This window comes from Macrobrachium nipponense, chromosome 4 (genome assembly GCF_015104395.2).
Source record: "Macrobrachium nipponense isolate FS-2020 chromosome 4, ASM1510439v2, whole genome shotgun sequence".
Lineage (NCBI taxonomy): Eukaryota > Metazoa > Arthropoda > Malacostraca > Decapoda > Palaemonidae > Macrobrachium > Macrobrachium nipponense.
In genome coordinates, this window is record NC_061100.1 from 137,952,403 (window position 1) to 137,970,801 (window position 18,399).

General features: G+C 37.4%; 1 protein-coding gene across 2 annotated transcripts in view; it reads right to left on the reverse strand.

The window, feature by feature from the left end:
* The window catches only part of LOC135211221 (serine/threonine-protein kinase tricornered-like), a 192,946-nt gene extending 177,580 nt beyond the window's left edge, over nucleotides 1–15,366 (reverse strand). For both annotated transcript variants that reach the window (XM_064244473.1, XM_064244475.1), the window contains exon 1: nucleotides 15,209–15,366. The gene's annotated coding sequence lies outside the window, so the exon portion shown is untranslated. The remainder of the gene's footprint in view (nucleotides 1–15,208) is intronic.
* Nucleotides 15,367–18,399: the final 3,033 nt, after the last annotated feature.

Genomic DNA, 18,399 nt, shown 5'->3' on the forward strand with positions numbered 1-18,399 from the left:
CTGCGACGTCGTGTGACCTGTATTCGACGCAGTTGACGTTTGTCACCTGCGACTTCGTCGTACTGCCACCTTAGTGGATATATATATATATTTCCCTAGAGTATTGAGTGCCATCGTGTTCTGCTGGCACTAGAGGAGCTTTGGGCAGTCATCAGTCTATCTCCAAGGACACCTTAAGCTGCTGCTGAGGGAGCAATCTGGCTCGTGAGGTGTCAAGTAGGGAGACAGATACCAGGTAGGAGTTTGCCTTTGTGTTGTCGGGCAGGACCTTCTCCGACTCACCTGTACCTGTGGTTACCTGTGTATTCATGTCCTCCCTCGTCTGCAGAGCTGAGATGTATTGGATCACGGCCTCCGTAAAGGCGATTTGAATTTATTTTGGACTGAAGTTTCCCTGTTTTTTGTGTGAGGAGTTGATTTTTTTTATATATATCTATTTTTCTATACAATATTTATAGACTCTGATGGTCCTTATGGCCTATCGGCCTTGGTGTTTAATATAATTCATATGGTAGGAATTTAAGTGTTTTCTCACTTTTATCCTTCACCTTCCTTCTTTCGTTTATAGTTATAGGTATATTTGGGTTTTGGCCTGGCCAGCCATTGTATGGATATATTCCTGTTTAGACGTATTCTTGTTGTTTGTTCTCTCTCATGTTTCTATCTAGGGCTTAGTTTTCTTAGCGTTTAGGGATCCTACGGGATTATTTGAGGACTAGTACGTCCTTTTCAGTCACAAGGTTGACTTAATGTTATTTTTGTTGTGAATAAATATTGTTGAGTTTTCCCTTTTGTTTTCGTCTCCACTGACCATTTTACGCAGAGTATTTTTGAACATCACTGAGAATATAAATAGTGCAATAAAAGAACTGCACCAGGACCCAATAAAGGGGTCCGTAACAAGTTGGCGACCGTGACAGGATTATTCTCAGGGATACTCGGTATCTTGGTCTGTGGAGCGACACTGGGGTGGTCTCTTCAATATTTATTTTGTAGTATTGCCTTTCTCCCTGTACACTTTATTGTTTTGGCATAATGGAAGAGTTTGTTTTTGATCCTGCCGAATATTTGGGGTCGGCCGATTGTATAAAGCATTTGCCCGTATTGAGTAGGAAGCATTTAATTTCTTGTGCTCAGTGGTTAGGTGTTCCGCTGAAATCTGCGGGCACTAAGAGGGAAATATTGATGGCAGTAAGAGATAAGATTTCTCAAGATTTAGCAGAGGCTGGAAATTTGATTAACGAAAGTCGAGAGGACAGTGATGATGAAGGTAGTACGTTTGATGTAGATTCAGAGGAGGAAAAATTGAGTGTGAGAGCAGGTTTGACTTTGTTTGAGGATCCTCCCCGCACAGGTATTATTTTTGAAGGTCCATCTAATTTACCTAAGTCTAATTTGTCTACTAATCCTTTTTTGCCTTCCCCAAATCCTATGCCAGAGGGACCCCTGGCTCCTATTCAATGTTTGGGGAGAGTCTAAGGAGGAGGTAGAATATAAGTTAATTTGCAAACGCATCGAGTTGAGGAAATTGGAATTTGAGGAGAACGAGAGGGCGAGGCGTCACGAGCTGGAGGTAGCTAATATAAATTTACAAATGGCAAGGTTGCAGGGGACCAATATGATCAGTTCCCCTAAGAATAATTTTAATAATGATAAATTTAATTTAGGTGCGGCATTAAAGTTAGTGCCAGTCTTTGATGAGAAGAACGTCCCTGAATTCTTCAAGGCATTTGAACGGGTTGCCACCCGATTGTCTTGGCCCTCTGAAATGTGGACGGTATTGATACAGTGTAGATTGGTTGGCAAGGCAATCCGGGTATACAATGCCTTGGAGGAAGGAATTGCTCGGGACTACCAGAAGGTCAAAGCACTGGTCCTAAAAGCCTATGATTTGGTACCCGAGGCTTATCGTCTGAAATTCAGGAATTACAACAAACACCCTTCTCAATCCTTTGTTGAATTTGCACGGGTCAAGGAGGAACAATTCGACGACTGGCTAAAGAGTCGTCAGGTAGTGTCTTTTGCTGCGTTGAGGGAATTGTTGCTCCTTGAGGAATTCAAGAAAGCGTGTAGCAAGGAGTTGAGAGTTCATCTCGAGGAGGTTAAGGCTATAAAACTGAATGATGCCGCCCAATTGGCAGATGAATATGTCTTGACTCATCGTTCTGGAACTGGTAATTTTGGTTATCAAGATATGAATAATCCCTCTTCTCGTGTCGTCAGTAATGGAAGGAGAGTAGAAACTATTTCGTCTGTCTCTAATATTCCTAAGGGTGATAATGACCATTCTTTTACAGGTGACAGAAATGTTGGTGGAGTCTCTGTAGGGCCTCCTCCTCCTCGTATCTTTGTTAACAAGGGTATGCCTAATTCAGGCAAGAATAAACTATAACAGGTATAATGATAACAGAGGTACTGGACGTAGAGGAACCTGTTTCTGGTGTGGACAAACCAGGTCATCCAGCACCAGTGCAATGCACGTAGGAGGTATCTGCAGAGAAATGGTCAGAATCCAATTTCATTAATTTCCAACAGGTCTGGTTTTAGTGATAAGGTTGAAAAAACTGAAGTAGTTTAGCAGTAGGGTAGATAGTAATGATAATTCATCCCTAGCAATAAATAAAAAATTTGTGACTCGATTTTGACAAATATGTCTGGCCAGGTAAAATAATTCATAAATCTAAAACTATCAATGTGAAGTTTTTGAGGGACACTGGTTCAGCTCGGTCTCTGGTGTTGAGTGAGACTTTGAATACGGTTTACAAGAGCGTTCAGGTAATTATGTCGTTCTGGGAGGGTTCCGAACACTGTTGTTTCTGCTCGTTGGTGGATGTCAGGTTGTCTTTTCCCGGATATGATAGGGTTACTGATTGGCGTTGTCGATAATCTCCCCATACCTGGTATTGACGGCATTTGGGAAATGATATGCTCAATAGTGAAGGTCGGGAATTATTTCCTATTTTGTCTGTTCATGCCCATCCTGTTTCTGTAACAACCCGTGCCACAGCAAGAGCTGCTGAATCAATTAATGATGATGAATTATTATTTAGTAATTAGAAGTAGATGTAGAAAGGCCCGGGTCTGTAGATGTAGTGATAGTCATATTATTATTAATGATGTTCTGAAACCTGATTGGGATCGTTTGGCTTTCATTGAGGCCCAGAAAACAGAATTTAATTTTGAGTTAGGTGATATCAATGATCTAACTAAGCCTCGGTTTGGTATAATAAATAATTTGTTGTACAGATTTAGTAGACCTTCGACAGATGATCTGAGCAAGGCTTCTCGGATTGAGCAAATTGTGGTCCCTTCCCATTTCCGTGAATCAGTAATGAGTCTCGCTCACGACAATTTCCTTTCAGGTCATTTTGGTGTATGGAAGACTTTCCGTAAATTAGCAAGATATTTTTGGTGGCCTGGAATGAAATCGTCTGTGAAGCGTTTTGTGAACGAATGTGAGGTTTGTCAGGTTATGGGAAAACCAATCAAATTATTCCTAACGGCTCCTTTAAATCCTATTCCTGTGATCGGAGGAGAACCATTCTCGGAATTGGTGATAGATGTGGTTGGTCCTTTGCCGAAAACTAAGTCTGGTTATATTTATCTATTAACAATTATGGATAGAGCCTCTAGATTTCCCGAAGCTTTCCCTTTGAGACGGATAACCTCTAAAGTAGTTTTTTTGAAAAATAATGGAATTCTTTTCCAGGTACGGTCTCCCCCGTGTTATTCAGACCGATTGCGGTACGAATTTCACAAGTAAAATGTTTAGAGGTAAGTGTGCTGAACTGGCCATTCAGCACATTACGAGTGTTCCGTATCATCCGGAGAGTCAAGGTGTGGTGGAGAGGTTTCACCAGACATTAAAATCTATTTTGAAAAAAAATTGTTATGAACATGGAAGCGAGTGGGACAAAGCACTGCCGCTCGCACTGTTTGCTCTTAGGAATCATCCCAATGCCTCCACAGGTGTAGCTCCCTTCGAACTGATTTTTGGGCACAAAGTCCGTGGCCCTTTGGACATTTTTTGTGAAGTATTAGGGGTCAATCGAAGGGGAGATATCAAAATGGGAGAATTTGTGGATGATTTGAGAAAGAGAATGTTCAGTGCTTGGAAGTTTGCTCGGGATAATTTGAATTATTCTCAGGCATAAAATGAAGTGGCTTAACTTTGACAGGAACACTAAAGTCCGTTCTTTTGAACCAGGAGAATTGGTTTTGATTTTGAGTATGGACCCAGACAATTTTCTTGAACCTAGATATAAGGGTCCGTGGAAAGTTTTGAGGAAATTGTCCGAGGTGAATTACGAAATTGAAGCTCCCGGTTCAAGCAGGCGAAGTGTAAAGTTTTTCATGTAAACAGGTTGAAAGCGTATCATAGTAGAAGTGTTGATCCTTTAACAGTTGTCTCTGAGCCAGTATCTGTAGCTGTGGAATTTCCTCCTCGGGATTCGGACGATTTAATGAGTCAGGTCTCTTCAGATGCTCTTTTTTCTAATATACAAAATTTAGAAGTTTTACAGGAAGGTCTGAAGCATTTGGATCCTCATCAAAGAGAGGATGTGTTTAATCTAATTTATTCCTTTTCAGATTTATTCCGAGACTCTCCTGGTAGAACTAATTTTCTTTGCCATGATGTAGATGTAGGTAGTGCCTCCCCAGTTAAACAAAGTCCTTATCGGTTAAATCCTGTAAAAAGGGATTTGGTCGAAAAGGAGATTAAATATATGTTGGAGCACGACCTGATTCAGCCATCAGTCAGTCCTTGGAGTTCCCCTATTGTTCTTGTTGAAAAAGCTGACGGGAAGTTCCGCATGTGTGTGGACTATCGAAAGGTTAATGCCCACACCAAAAATGACTCTTTTCCTTTGCCACGTATTGATGATTGCCTCGATCAGATAGGTTCTGCCAAATTTATTACGAAACTAGATTTGCTGAAGGGTTATTGGCAGGTTCCGTTATCTGATCGAGCCCGTGAAATCTCGGCATTCGTAACTCCCTTTGGTTTGTATGAATGCAAGGTTATGCCATTTGGGATGGACAAAAATGCCGCGTGTACTTTTCAGAGGCTTATGGAATAGGGTAATTTGTGGTTTGAAAGGAACTGAAATTTATATTGATGATTTGGTTGTATATAGCAATGATTGGAGTACGCATATGGTAAGATTGCGTAAGGTATTTGAGGCCCTTAGGTCTGCAGGTTTGGTTACTTAATTTATCAAAGTGTGAATTTGGCAAGGCAAAGGTTTGTTATTTGGGTCACGAGGTTGGTTTGGGTCAGGTGGCTCCGAAACAAGCTAACCTCGAGGCTATTATTAATTTAAAAAGGCCAGGTAGTATTAGAGAGGTGAGAAGAGTTCTGGGAATGTCTGGTTATTATCGCCGCTTCGTGCGAAATTTCTCTGATCTTGCTCAACCTCTTACTAACCTTTTAGAGAAGGGTAAAAAATTTTGTTGGTCTAATCAGTGTGAGGAAGCTTTTAATAAGCTTAAAACCATTCTAATTTCGAAACCTATTTTGACTTCCCCAGATTTTCAGAAACCTTATATCATAGCAGTAGATGCCAGTGATGTGGGCATAGGTGGTGTCCTTTTCCAAAGGGACGATGAAGGTGAGGTACACCCCATATCTTATTTTAGTCGGAAGTTATTGGTGGCTGAAAGGAGGTATTCTACCATTGAAAAGGAAGCTCTTGCTTTGGTCCGTACCCTTATACATTTCAAAACCTATGTAACTAACTTTTCTCTTCCCATAGAGATCTGGACGGATCATAACCCGCTTGTTTTCATTGAGCGTATGAAAGGGGCCAACCAGAGGATCTTGCGTTGGGCTCTCTTGCTTCAGGAATTCAAGCTGGTTATTAAACATTAAGGGGTCTGAAAATAAGATTCCTGACGCGCTCTCACGAATTTGATATGTTTGTTTTACCTCCCTCGTACGCTGCCCTGCTCGTTTCTCCGGTGGGTTTGTATAAAAAAATTTTTTTTTTTGTACACTGTAAGTCGAGGTGTGTATAGCGTAACGTTTACCTTCCTTGATTTTTGCGAGTTTTGTCGTATTTGTTCCAGATTTGTTTTGTATGCTATGTGAAGATTTGGTTGTTAGTCTTTTCTTGTTGTCGTTGTTTAGACTTAAGTTATTTATTTTTTTTGTTTATATACCATGTTTTGACTTTGCTGTTTAAATCTAGTTTTATTTTCAGGCCAGTAACTTTTGTCTTGTTGTTTTTTTTTGTTTTTTTTTTTTTTTTGGTGACCTTAATGTTCCTGTTTCCAGGTTCTATGTTCTTGTTATAAAAAAAAAAAAAAAAAAAAAAAAATTTTTTTTTTTTTTTTTTTTTTCTCGGAGGGGGAGCTATTAGAGTAACGTAATTTTCCGATTTATTTAAGTCAACCTTGTTCTAGTTTTAAGTACATTATTTCTTAAGGCAGTTAATGTTAAGTGTTTAGTGTTTTGTTTACGCTATAGTTTCTCGCCTCCTCCCCGCTCACTTAATTGCTTGAACTATCGTGTTAACGATTGTGGTTTGTTTATTTTTCGAGTGCGGCAAGACTCCTGTGAGGTGACTTTTGGAAAGACGATGCTCGGCCTAAAGTTAGTTCGGGCCTTCCTTTGCTTCCTGATACCTCTGCAGCTGGCGATTATTGGAAAACATTGAATCTTGTTTTTGGAGCTGCCCTTCGCAGGTACACTTCTGTCACCTGCGACGTCGTGTGACCTGTATTCGACGCAGTTGACTTTGTCACCTGCGACTTCGTCGTACTGCCACCTTAGTGGATATATATATATATTTCCCTAGAGTATTGAGTGCCATCGTGTTCTGCTGGCACTAGAAGCTTTGGGCAGTCATCAGTCTATCTCCAAGGACACCTTAAGCTGCTGCTGAGGGAGCAATCTGGCTCGTGAGGTGTCAAGTAGGGAGACAGATACCAGGTAGGAGTTTGCCTTTGTGTTGTCGGGCAGGACCTTCTCCGACTCACCTGTACCTGTGGTTACCTGTGTATTCATGTCCTCCCTCGTCTGCAGAGCTGAGATGTATTGGATCACGGCCTCCGTAAAGGCGATTTGAATTTATTTTTGGACTGAAGTTTCCCCTGTTTTGTGTGAGGAGTTTGATTTTTTTTTATATATATCTATTTTTCTATACAATATTTATAGACTCTGATGGTCCTTATGGCCTATCGGCCTTGGTGTTTATATTGTAATTCATAGGTAGGAATTTAAGTGTTTTCTCACTTTTATCCTTCACCTTCCTTCTTTCGTTTATAGTTATAGGTATATTTGGGTTTTGGCCTGGCCAGCCATTGTATGGATATATTCCTGTTTAGACGTATTCTTGTGTTTGTTCTCTCTCATGTTTCTATCTAGGGCTTAGTTTTCTTAGCGTTTAGGGATCCTACGGGATGGATATGAGGATAGTGGTACGTCCTTTTCAGTCACAAGGTTGACTTAATGTTATTTTTGTTGTGAATAAATATTGTTGAGTTTTCCCTTTTGTTTTCGTCTCCACTGACCATTTTACGCAGAGTATTTTTGAACATCACTGAGAATATAAATAGTGCAATAAAAGAACTGCACCAGGACCCAATAAAGGGGTCCGTAACACCAGTGAATATCAATGTAGTTATCAGCCTTGCCATTTGCCCACCATAAGCTTTTAAGGTTTAAATTTCCCACTTATCACATTAAAGGTAATCATCTTAGTTACGTGTTCAATCACCCAGATTTGTCATCTTCTTATAACCATGTGTCTTACGATTGCTTGTCCCATAATTTCCAATTTGATTTGGTTCAGCACTCTAAGGGTTAAGGTTATTCCCTCTTTTGCAAAAGCAGTAAGGCCACCTTATCATTTTAAGCAGACATAACTTTGCCTGGTGTAGTAGCATAGTAATTGAATCTGTACATACAAGTTAGGAGAACAACATATCTGGCATTGCCATTAAGGACTCACCTAACTCTTAAGATATTAAAGAAGGAACCATTGTAGGATTTACGATGTTCTGGGTAAAACTCGGCATGAGGTCAAGGGGTTATACCTGTCCCTGGTTGCATTAATACACAACACCCTAAAGTAGGCTACATTAGGATGCATCTATACAGGAATGTGGTTTTTCAGGAGGATTTCAATGTGTTCTTGATTTACAGTGATGTACCCAACTCCAAATCTTTCTATATCCGAGAAAAGGCGTTTTAACATTCGTTCAAATGTAAAATATGCCACAAAACCTCATTTTAACAGTTTCACTATTCATGGTGTAATTGTATACATTTACCACAGGCACAGTAAACAAAACCAAGGACAGAATACTGTCTACATCATGTACAATTATGCAATTCATACACTGTACATCTATAGAGGCTTCTATATGACACAGCAAATATTATCATTTAAAAGTAAATTCAATACTATTAGCCCCTTGCTAGTTTATGTTTTGTTAACAAACATATGTAAATATGATACAGCTGTTAAATTCATATTTTTGGTGGACTGGGACTAGGCGACATGTTGCCATAATTACGGTAAAAATGAAGGTGAATGGCAAGACATTACCCTAGTAATGGAGAATTAGGTAGATACCTAACACTGCATGCTGCAGAGATGAAATTTTACTTTTGCAACCAACAGAAGAATCTGGTTCATTTATACAAAGTTTAGCAAATGAAGTGTAGACATTCTATTTCAAAGCATTTCAATCACATTGCTGTTATTTAAAACTACATTACAGTATGTATTATGTTCCTAAGAGGGTTTCTTCATGTGCGAGTCATGGCAACAGTAACTTTTAATTGAGACTAAAAACTGCAAATAGTGTACATTACCACAGTAAATATGAAATTAATGTATAACAAACATGGCTCATTTTTAAGAATATGATAAATATCCATATACAGCCACTTGAAATATAAGTACAATCTCGGGGGTTTTAACCAGCTAAGCTCTTTCTTGCAAATTGAGATTGATTGATGTAATGTACATTCAAAAACATGACAGCAATCACAGACCAGCTAATCTTCGCAGATAAGCATCATGAAGCTCTTGGAAGAGATGTAAAAAATAAAAAAAGTATTCTTAACTGATTTTGTAGCATAAACACAGGCCCACCAACTAGTTGGGGAAGAGATTACAAGGCTTCACCTAATTACATGTTAGATTTGGATGTTTGAATTAGCACAATAATATGCCAATACTGAAAAGACAGAACAGCTGCAAGGGCTTGCTTTGAACAGGATAAGACTCCATAAAACTGGTACATATATAACAGTATATATAACCTGTTAGGCTTTGTTTTATATTATTTTATACCTGACTAATAAATAAGATTTAACTCAATACATATGTAACTTCCATTGTACCAAGATAAATATTAAGCTTTATAATGGAAGTTAAAAGTGACTACAATGAACCATATTGTAGGAATTTATTTTCAATGTATGTTTTTAATTGAGAATAAGATTCACAAGATCATCAAAACTCAACATCATTGAACTTTAATATATCCTGTATGAAGTCCAATATGCCTTTGAAGCAAACTTTGTGAAAAATATACATTTCTAAATAATTACCATGTACTACATTTGTAAATAATTACCATATGTGGAATCAAAATACTTGTTGACAGCTATCACATATGACATATAAAAACATACAGTGGCTATATCATGATCTTTGATAAATTCTATTCACTTATGTCAGTAAAGGCTCCCAATTATAAAGTTTCTTTAAACTGAGGATGCCATAGAGGTTTGCTTCATTTTCCTTTCTTAGTGATGGCACCACTTTGACTGAATGTAATTTTGTTTGGATCTGATCCCTTACTCTGTCCATTGTGGCTAGATTATTCTTCTATATGTACAAATAAAAAATAAGACCTTAAGCCAATGATAGTTGAAAATTACACTTGAAATAAAAGTACTTTTTCAAAGTATTTTAACTTGGATGTTACCCTCACACCAGTAAATTACTACGACAGAATTTTATCTGACCCAACATAGCATATTCTTCACTATCTATCAAATTTTTCAGTCTCAAGATAAACCATCTAGGCTAGGCATAGGTCATCGCCATCACTAGGACTATCTTACAGACAGCAGGTTGGGTAAAAATTTACTTTCAACTGATAATTGCTGTGCACATTGGAAATTGATTTTTTTTGCACTGGCTTCAGATATACTTTGAAACACTGTGATGGTCATTTTCACTGGAAATGAGCCATTTTGGTATTATGACCCACTAAACATGGGAAAATCCTTACCAAGAAATGGTAAAGGTAAAAAAAATTCAGTGACCAAATCACAAAACAATTTGAACATAGCAAAGTTCAGTGATCAAAGTTATTTTGGTAAATTATATCAGGGGTATTAAGTTTTTCAGTGGGGGATCAATGAAAGACAGTAAAATGTAAGGATACGTACAGTGGTACCTCAAGATACGAAAGGCTCAACTTACGAAAAACTTGAGATACGAAAGCCAACACAAAAAATTGAACGGCTCTACACACGAAAAGTTTTCAAGATATGAAAGGTTTCTGTAAAGTCCGAGATTCGCCCGAACCACCGATAACAATTTTGAAACTAGCTCGCCGCCAACTTAGTAGACTCGCCACCCTCCTCCTGCTCTCCCATTGGTTCCTGATGCTAGTCGCAGCCATGAGATCCTTCTCTCCTATTGGCCAGCATCCCTCTCATCATGCATCTATGTACGTGGTGGCGTGCATCGGCCACTCGGTACCAGCATCATTATCATACGCACGCGGTATTCGTTTCGGGATCGTCAACTGTTTCTGAATCTACTAGTCAGAGTTGACATTGTGATGGTGTTTGTGTCATGTGTATTTTAAAAAAATTTCTCATTTCTTTTCACAGAAAATGGAAAAAGAAGAGCACCTCTTGAGTGACGACATATATGATATGATTGACCAAGATCTCTCTCGTGGGATAAGTGACCAAGATCTCTCACATGGGATAAGTGATCAAGGTCTCTCTCATGGGATAACTGGAAACTTTGCAAGGTTGGTAGAATCTCCACTCCCTGCTGAACAGAGGGTGTTGACCAATCATTTACAACATGCATACCAGTATAATCAAGGCACTTCAGTTTAAGTTGAAGGTCAGCAGCCGAACATTCAGTACCCAAGTCAGTTGCAGAGAGAGCATTTGGTTGAACAGGGTTTTGATGGACACCATGTCCAACAGAGTCATGAGGTGCAACAATTAGTAGATAATTATCAAGACGGGCAGCCGTTAATGAACACAACACAATGGCCTTGTGGGAGATTGCCGCTTTTCATAAAGTGCAATCGTTTGTAGAAAAAAAAAAAAAGACACCCCGAAAAGGCTCACACAGGTCGTATGCTTGCGCAGTTCGATGACGTTTGCCTCAGTCGTTTCAGGAACATTGTGAAAAGTAGGCAGAAGCAATCTTCCTTGGATCGTTATTTTTTAAAGAGGCCTTTAGCATTAGCAGGAGTAAGCAAAAAGGAAGAACCAAGTAATAAAAAACAGAAAGTTGAAAGCAAAAAGGAAGAACCAAGCGATGAAAAACAGAAAGTTGAAAGCAAAAAGGAAGAACCAAGTGATAAACAGAAAGTTGAAAGTGGTGATGAAATTGAAATTCTATAAAAAAAAAAAAAAAAAAAAAAAAACCTGCGTATAAGTATAAAAAGTAAAAAAAAAAGTTAAAAATCAAAAAAAGAAAAAAAAAATTTTAATTTTAGTTTTTTGTAAAGTTAAGTGTTACAGTTTTGTTAATGTATTTCGTAAATTTTAGTTTATGTATGTTTTCCTTACATTTTTTTATGTTTTCGTAAAGTTAAGTGTACGTATGTATCTGCCGTTTGTCCTCCTCCTCCTCTGCCGCCACTTTCGGAGATAGCCTCACTCGAAAGGTAAGCTTCCACATTTTACGTACAGTATTTCTTGTATACCATGTACACTAATACACTTTATTTACAGGTTAATTTGCATTTCATTATTAAGTTAGGTATTGAATGGTCCAAATTGTTGTAGTATTTCATTGTTTATAGATCAATTTAGCATTATTATGAAATTTACTGGGTTGTTTTTGGAGGGCTTGGAACGGATTAGCCATTTTACATGTAAAATGTGGTCCAAGATACGAAAACCTCATGATACGAAGGGCGCCTCGGAACGGATTAATTTCGTACCTCAAGGTACTACTGTACTTCCAAAACTAACCTAATAAGGGATAAAGTATTTCTTGCCTATCATGGAGAGGGAGAGGGAAGAGAGGTGCATTAAAATACAGCATCTCTCCAACCTGTCACAGGGTGCCATGCCCTTAACTTATCACATGGAACTCTGTCCCTAGCATGTCAAAGGATGATGAGTCTACTCATTCTGAGGTGGTCGGTACCTTACTTTAAATGCTAATACTTTCTGAGGTTGTTTATATGGCCTTTCCAATAATTCTTCTATAAAAAGGAAATTTATTTGAAATGAAAATATAGAACGAAATATATGTCTGAGCAGAATGATCAGAAGTGTTTATAGATAAAAACTAGAATAATACAGTAATAGCAATGCATTTTCTGCATAACTGATACTTCGTCATGAAAATTACTATAGTAGGCTACCCTAGTCTGCAAGCATACAATTACTTATGACCCATTGCTCTAATAGAAAAAGTTCTAGGAGAGACTATCTTGATTATATTGCATAAAAAAACAACATTACTTTCATTAGGCACAAAATCTTTCTGGGTCAGACTAAAACTTTGTGGCTTAGCCTGTTTTAATTGTAAACAATTTTTCTCCTCTAGTGATAAGTCAGGCATAACCTCACAATCCTCAACAAAACTGAACAGACACAGATATCAGCCCATCATAAGGTACTAACCTAACCTATCTCAACAGAAGGACGTACTACAAGCTATAAAGAGGGATGGTAGTTCTAAACCTCTCCCTCAAAATTTAAAGAATAACCTTATAAATTAGGCTACACAAAAACTGGGCAATCTTTTATCACAGGAGGATCTACAGTTTAACCTGACTTATAACCATTCCTGCCTTACAGTATTGTTTCTTATCCTAAATTAGCTACAGTTTTTTAGAAATACAGTATGTACCTACTTACAGGCCACAAGAACATCAATAGAAAGCATTAAAGTGGCATAACTTTTGGCAAACTAATTACCTAACCACTCAAATGTGTACAAACTGACAAATTCCATCCAACAACAAAGAATGACTCAACCTTATCCAAATTCATTAGTAAGTAAAGTCAGTAGTCGAAAATAATACTGAAAATAGATATTTTCCACAAAAGCAAAGTGAATATACATTACGAATCTTATATCAAGTCCTCTGCAGTTGGTTAGGTTGACAGCCTTATTTCTTTTGGGATAACCATAATCTTTCCTAGGGATTAATTTACATGCAAGTCCCAACAATCATATAAGCCATTATTTTCTATTTATTTATTTTTTTTTGTAGAGCTAAAAATATACATCTGTTCAGCTTCCTATTTTGCTCTCCAAGCAAGTCATTCAATTAGAGGTCACTGTTAGTAACATTTGATATCTATATTTTTCCTTACTGGCATATGAATAATCTTTCCAATTGATTTATTACTATTCAAACAATTCATGAGCAGCTAACGCACCTCACTGAATTTCCATGAAACAAATATAAATTTTTCACAGATTCTCACATACCTAGCTACTACAGGGTTACACTAATGTCCCCGACTGGTCCACATTGTCAATCCCTTTACTGTTGCTGAATGGATTGACCAGAAACTTTCAAATTTTAACCATACAAATATATTTTTATAGTTATTACATAAAATAAAAATAAAAATAAAAATAACTTAGGAAGAGAAGAGAAAAAATTACACTAGAATATGTAGACATGACCAGAACCTTTAATTTCACTATTCCCATCCTACTAGGTATATTGGAATCAGTGGCGGCTCGTGGCTATCATTCTGGGGGTGCTGTTACTTAATTTCTTTTTTAGATTCTTTCATATTAACTGCATAACACACGCATTATATTATAAAGATTATATATAAATATATATATATATATATTATATATATAATATATATATATATATATATATATATGTATAAAATGTGTGTTTATGCAGTTAATATGAAGGAATCTAAAAAAGAAATTAAGTAACAGCACCCCCGTGAATGATCCACGAGCCGCCACTGATTGGAATTCAAAACACAGTGATTTAATCTTTCACTATAAAGAATTTATGGAAAATCTGGTCAAATCTAAAACTCTTCAATTTTTTAATTCAATCCTTCCCATAGCCTAATAACAATCATTAGCCTAGGCTATATGGTCCACTTTGTAGTGCTGTTCAGGGCATGATCAAAACTTTGTTATATGCTAGATTAGGAATAAGTCTTTTGCCCTTTGCCAAAATGTTAAAACAAGTGAAATATACTATAATTAAAAATATCTGGCCAAGTAATCTTAGTTTCACACCAGGCTACAGGATATGGCTAGCCTAGGCTAATTCTTATGAATAAAGTTGACTGTCTTCGGGTTACAATACTACCTAACTAAAATTTGGCTATAGGAAGACGAGTAGCACTGCTTAGGCTTGTAGTAGCCAATAAAACCTGGGCTACGTCCGGCCTACATCAAACGTATCTCAATTTGACATAAATATAAGGTTATAAGTTTGCCGATACAGTATTTGACTGACCTCGGCTTCGGCCAATTCATTTTGAACAAACCTACATAAACGATCAAGTTGACTGACAAGAAGCACAGAAACGTGACATAAACTAGGCTTCTAACTAACCAAATAGTAGATAATAAACCTACATTTTCTCATGTTTTAATATAGAGTCTCTAAATTTCGTCAAGCTTGAGAGCTTAAGGCAAAAAAATGACACCACAAGACTGCAGACTTAATCTTAAGTCGTGGCCAACGTAGGATATACTATACTACCAGAGTTCTGGACAAACATTTATTTATCTTTTGTTACCAGTAAAGAAGTAAACGCATACGTTCCATAAGCCAAAGAACGTTTACGTTTGTTTCCACTCAATCGACCACAAGCTTCGATTTCCGCTTTGAGTGCTATTGTTTATTATATTGCATTTGCAATGCTCCGAATGCTGATGAGAATCCATACAAGTCGAATAAGAGTGAGTCGTGCTGAGAACTACGGCAAAGAGGAGCACCTCCAAACAAAACAATTCCATTAAAGCATACTCACCTAGGTTATCTGAGTTGGATGAAATGTTGCTAAACTTCCAGGAGACACAGTAAAAAAAAAAAAAGATTGAAATATTCTTTCTCAGACCGACGGAGTCAATCGACTTTGCCTTCTTCTCCTCCTCACCTGATACCGCACAACAACCCTCTGAGATGACAGTGAGTCTCTACGCGCTACTCACTCGTAAACAAAGTAGTTCCATGCATTATCTCGGCTGATTATCTTAAAATTAAGGTGAACTTTTAAATTTGATTCATACCGCCACGTTTACTTTTATATCTAATAATAATACATAGAGTATTTAATATACATAGTACCATGATTTTATTCCAAAGTTGTTTAGTGAATCCGTTCATTGTATGCAAACCAAAAGTTAAATTCAAGTGCTAGAATTTGTGAACAGTTACCATGAATGGGACTGAATTTATGAATTAAGGAAGTGGTTTTAGCGGGTTTGCTACAGTGATGTAAGAAAACAAAATTCCATTAAGATTTCATGAATTTGTATAGTTTTTTCCATAAGTGTAAAAGGTTGGTTGATATTGTGGTTTGTTAGGTATATTAGTATGTGAACATAACTCATCATGTCCTCCAGTTTACATAGATTCTTAAGTTCTACCATTTAAGATTCTTTGTCACAACTACTCGCTGAAGATAAAGATATGCATTACCTCGCGGATTAGAGACTTCAAGTGATATGCAATATTCTATAAAATTAATCTTCTGCAATAACATAATTGGACCGATTGTTCAAACATGTTTAAAAAAAATACCTCTTCATGACCATTATAATAAGAAATACTGTAGACGTTATGGAAAGGTTTCAAACCCTCTATTTTATAAAATATTTTCTCCACTTTGCTCTCTCTCTCTCTCTCTCTCTCTCTCTCTCTCTCTCTCTCTCTCTCTCTCTGGTCATTGGTAATTCAACTTTTTACTGATACACTTTGGGAGAGCAACTGCGATGTTTAAACATATCAGATGCAACTTTCTTTTAGTACTGTATGGTACCTATACTCTTTCGCCGGTGGCCAGAAAATTCTGGCTCAGAAAACGTGGTCTCGTAAATTGTTTGGTCTTGGAAAATTTGGTCTTAAGCTACTTTTCTATATCCGTAATACAAAAACTTTTGAATTTATTATTTTTGTCTGATTGGTGACTTTAATTATTATCTGATATATTTATAGACTACAAAAAAAAAATGTTAAAGCGATGTCAGAAGAAACATGATAATTTATGATTTTTCATCTGCATTAATAAAAAAAATCATTAAGCCAAAAGCATTAGCTTTTAAAAATTCAATCAAGTCATATCCATCATACATTTTTGCTAACGTCTCACTACGCATGTCAAGTTTTTCATATTTTTGTTTTGTTCATTCTCCCAGCTGCAAATGTAAAATATACGTTTGCGTAAGTCCCCTTTCATTTTTTTTTATATTTTATTATTATCAATTTTTTATGTTGTCTTCCAGATGTAAGGACTTGTACTTGCTACCTAGTGTCTTTGTTAAGGGTGAATGAAATCTTTATAAGGCATTATTAGTGCAAGGTAATTTATCCGTAACAAGGCTTCGGGCGTTTCAGAATTCTATAGTATAGTTTATAAGGGAGCTTCTCTCCTAGAGCGCCAACCACAAATTACACCGATGTATAGTACTTCAAAGTAACTTATAAAACCCATCGGTACTGATTCAGCTTCACAAAGATCCTCAAATGCTAGAACCACCTCTTCAGTAGGCAAGAACGCCAAAGAACAAAACATTTTGACTGTTAACGAAAAATCATTGCTCTGTTATACTGACGCTGATAACGGGAGTCACAAATTCAGCAATAGCTACACACTTTGGCACATATGGAACAAGCATCCAACAGGTACGCAAGTAGGAAAATGCTTTTGAATACTTTTACAAAGTGCTATCTCGAAAATTATTATCACTTCCTTGGGATTTAATTTTGACAATAAATCTTTTAGTTTCATTAAAGCTTTATCATAGGCAGCTTCTGGTTTGTCAGGTAATAATATGAATGAACGAGGGAAGACTTTCCCATAGGTATTGTAGTATGTATAATCATATCCTTTTGGAGAAACTTTAAAAGTAGGTACCATCAATTCCTCAGTAGAAAGACCTTTGCAGATAATCAGATAATAAGATGCTAATATTAGAATTCTTTTGTCATCGTCAGTTCCAGTGTCTCTTTATGAAAAAGGTTTAACATCCATTATCTAGGAAACTATTTAATCTTTTCATTATTTGTAAAGTATCTAGGTTATCACACACACACACACACACACACACACACACACACACACACACACACACACATATATATATATATATATATATATATATATATATATATATATCTATATATATATATATATATATATATATATATATATATATATATAGATATATATTTATATTGTGACGAAGTGCCAAGTATCTGGTTACTACACTTATCATTCCACGGAAGACAACGCCCCCGAACGAGGTACTCCTGCAGCCGATGGAAATAAAATTAGCCGTGACGTCCCACAGCGTAGCGCAACGCCCATCAACGTTACAGCACCGCTCAGGAGGTCCAGGCGGCTGCAGGATATGCTGCAACACAACCATCAGCTCGAAGAAAGTGGCTTGAGACCTGGCTCAGGTAACCAATGAAAACGAAGACTCACCGCCACCAGCCAATAGGAGACAAGCATGGGGCAGACCCCCTGGTGTCAACCACAGATAGAAGGAGGACGGACACCGCACCAAGATCTGCACAAGAGAAGAGCTAAGAGCGGCGGCCTATGAAGCAATCAGAAACACTGAGACCATAGGGGCACAAACATACTACACTGATGGCACTGTAGATCCTGAGAATCAAACTACGGGAGCTGCAGTATATTCAAGAAACTTCACAGCCTGCTGGAGGACCTCCAACCACGCCTCCACTATGCAGACAGAGTTAACAGCAATAAGACAGGCACTGCTGTACTCACTGGAGAATGAAGAAGGGCCTGTAATCATCCACACAGACTCAAAGTCCTCAATGCAAGCCCTGCAACAACAGAAAAATAAAGAAAATAAGGCACGGCTGGCTGGAATTAAAACACTGCTACACCAGCACAGCGAAAGAGGAAGACCTGTCACCTTAAACTGGATACCCAGTCACATAGGAATTCCAGGCAACGAGAGGGCCGAT